At 35.4% G+C, this 3,139-nt stretch overlaps 1 non-coding gene across 1 annotated transcript; it reads left to right on the top strand.

The window, feature by feature from the left end:
- Positions 1-428: 428 nt before the first annotated feature.
- On the top strand, positions 429-2,586 carry LOC123304036. The gene has a single exon (XR_006536095.1). It is a non-coding gene; the product is annotated as a small subunit ribosomal RNA (ribosomal RNA).
- Positions 2,587-3,139: the final 553 nt, after the last annotated feature.

Consider the following 3,139-nt stretch of genomic DNA (forward strand, 5'->3'; position numbering starts at 1 on the left):
TCTAGCGACGAGTATGAGAAAATGTTTGAAATATTTTAAGACCCATTTGGTGATGGTCTGACAAAAATCATAATTATTATTTTTTTTTTTTATTCAATAATATTTATTATGAATAACATGTTATATATTTCTTTTTGTAAAAGCAAAAAAATTATATAAATGACATAATAAAATATATATTTGAAAAAAAAAAAAATTAATAATAATATATATATCTCATATGTTTTTTCTATTAATTTTAAAACAATAGAGATATAAAAAAAAAAAAATTTATATCAGTAATGGGTGAGACCATCTGATATTTAAAATGAAATTGTAATAATATTATTATATATTAATAATTATTGTATGAAAATTTTTTTTCTTATAATAAGAAAACAAAAATATCATGTATATTATTATATATTAATATTATAAATACAAATAGTTCCCTGGTTGATCCTGCCAGTAGTCATATGCTTGTCTCAAAGATTAAGCCATGCATGTCTCAGTACAAGCCAAATTAAGGTGAAACCGCGAAAGGCTCATTATATCAGTTATGGTTCCTTAGATCGTACCCACATTTACTTGGATAACTGTGGTAATTCTAGAGCTAATACATGCAAACAGAGTTCCGACCAGAGATGGAAGGAATGCTTTTATTAGATCAAAACCAATCGGTGTAAATTTTAATTTGCATCGTTTAATTTGGTGACTCTGAATAACTTTAAGCTGATCGCACGGTCTCGTACCGGCGACGCATCTTTCAAATGTCTGCCTTATCAACTGTCGATGGTAGGTTCTGCGCCTACCATGGTTGTAACGGGTAACGGGGAATCAGGGTTCGATTCGGAGAGGGAGCCTGAGAAACGGCTACCACATCCAAGGAAGGCAGCAGGCGCGCAAATTACCCACTCCCGGCACGGGGAGGTAGTGACGAAAAATAACGATACGGGACTCATCCGAGGCCCCGTAATCGGAATGAGTACACTTTAAATCCTTTAACGAGGATCCATTGGAGGGCAAGTCTGGTGCCAGCAGCCGCGGTAATTCCAGCTCCAATAGCGTATATTAAAGTTGTTGCGGTTAAAAAGCTCGTAGTCGAATCTGTGTCCTACACTGTTGGTTCAATGCTCGCATTGTTTAACTAGCATGTTATGTGGGACGTCCTACCGGTGGGTGGTACAGATTATGTATAAAGTATATTTTAGTGTTATTATTTATTTAATGCATTATATATATTTTTATTATGTAATTTGTCGTAAGTGTTTAACCGTTAAGAGCGGTGGCAGCCCCCAATTGCAATCCCGTCGCGGTGCTCTTAATTGAGTGTCGAGGTGGGCCGGTACGTTTACTTTGAACAAATTAGAGTGCTTAAGGCAGGCTCAAATTTTGCCTGAATATTGTGTGCATGGAATAATGGAATAGGACCTCGGTTCTATTTTGTTGGTTTTCGGAACTACGAGGTAATGATTAATACGGACAGATGGGGGCATTCGTATTGCGACGTTAGAGGTGAAATTCTTGGATCGTCGCAAGACGGACAGAAGCGAAAGCATTTGCCAAAAATGTTTTGATTGATCAAGAACGAAAGTTAGAGGTTCGAAGGCGATCAGATACCGCCCTAGTTCTAACCATAAACGATGCCAGCTAGCGATCCGCCGAAGTTCCTCCGATGACTCGGCGGGCAGCTTCCGGGAAACCAAAGCTTTTGGGTTCCGGGGGAAGTATGGTTGCAAAGCTGAAACTTAAAGGAATTGACGGAAGGGCACCACCAGGAGTGGAGCCTGCGGCTTAATTTGACTCAACACGGGAAACCTCACCAGGCCCGGACACCGGAAGGATTGACAGATTGAGAGCTCTTTCTTGATTCGGTGGGTGGTGGTGCATGGCCGTTCTTAGTTGGTGGAGCGATTTGTCTGGTTAATTCCGATAACGAACGAGACTCTAGCCTGCTAAATAGACGTACTTTACCGGCATCTCAAGGCCCATCGGCTGTTTGTTTCCCATTTCATTCATTTTCATGTGTGTTATGTATTGTATTTATATATGCATGTATTTTTGAGATTTAACGATCAAGATTATATTTTGTATATATTGTGCTTTATGTTGCATATGTTATGGTGTATGGGTACGCAGTTTTTTGATGTGGTTTTTACTGCCGGCGTACAAATAATTCTTCTTAGAGGGACAGGCGGCATTCTAGCCGCACGAGATTGAGCAATAACAGGTCTGTGATGCCCTTAGATGTTCTGGGCCGCACGCGCGCTTACACTGAAGGAATCAGCGTGTCCTCCCAGGCCGAAAGGTCCGGGTAACCCGCTGAACCTCCTTCGTGCTAGGGATTGGGGCTTGCAATTGTTCCCCATGAACGAGGAATTCCCAGTAAGCGCGAGTCATAAGCTCGCGTTGATTACGTCCCTGCCCTTTGTACACACCGCCCGTCGCTACTACCGATTGAATGATTTAGTGAGGTCTTCGGACTGGTACGCGGCAATATTTCTGATATTGCCGATGTTGCTGGGGAAGATGACCAAACTTGATCATTTAGAGGAAGTAAAAGTCGTAACAAAGGTTTCCGTAGGTGAACCTGCGGAAGGATCATTAACGATATATATAAAATATATTTATTTATATTTTTTGTATTGTTTTTAAATATTCCAAAAAATAAAAATATTATTGATAAGAAATATTTTTTTTAACAAAATAACATATTAATATGTAATTTTCTCAAAATATATAATAGTAATTATGTGTTAAAAGAGATTTATTTTGGTTATGATATCATATTAAAGTAATACGCCAAACTTTTTTTATACACATAATATATCTATACATATAATATAGAGAATATTATATAAATATTAATAATATATTTGTTACATATAAATATTTTTATATTCAATATTATTATTATTATTAAACAATAATTATTAATAAAATCTATAAATAATTTCTCTTATAAAAAAGTGAAATTAAAAATAGAATATATTGAAATTATTTGTTTATATGTATATAATCTCTATTAAGAAAAATAAAATAAGATTATAATTGATATAATCTATATTTTTATTTTTCTATGTTATATAATAAAAATAAAGAAAACACAAGATAAAATTTTTTTAAAGAATAAAATTTATTTCAAATTTAAATTTCTTTA

This window comes from Chrysoperla carnea (assembly GCF_905475395.1).
Source record: "Chrysoperla carnea chromosome X unlocalized genomic scaffold, inChrCarn1.1 SUPER_X_unloc_180, whole genome shotgun sequence".
Lineage (NCBI taxonomy): Eukaryota > Metazoa > Arthropoda > Insecta > Neuroptera > Chrysopidae > Chrysoperla > Chrysoperla carnea.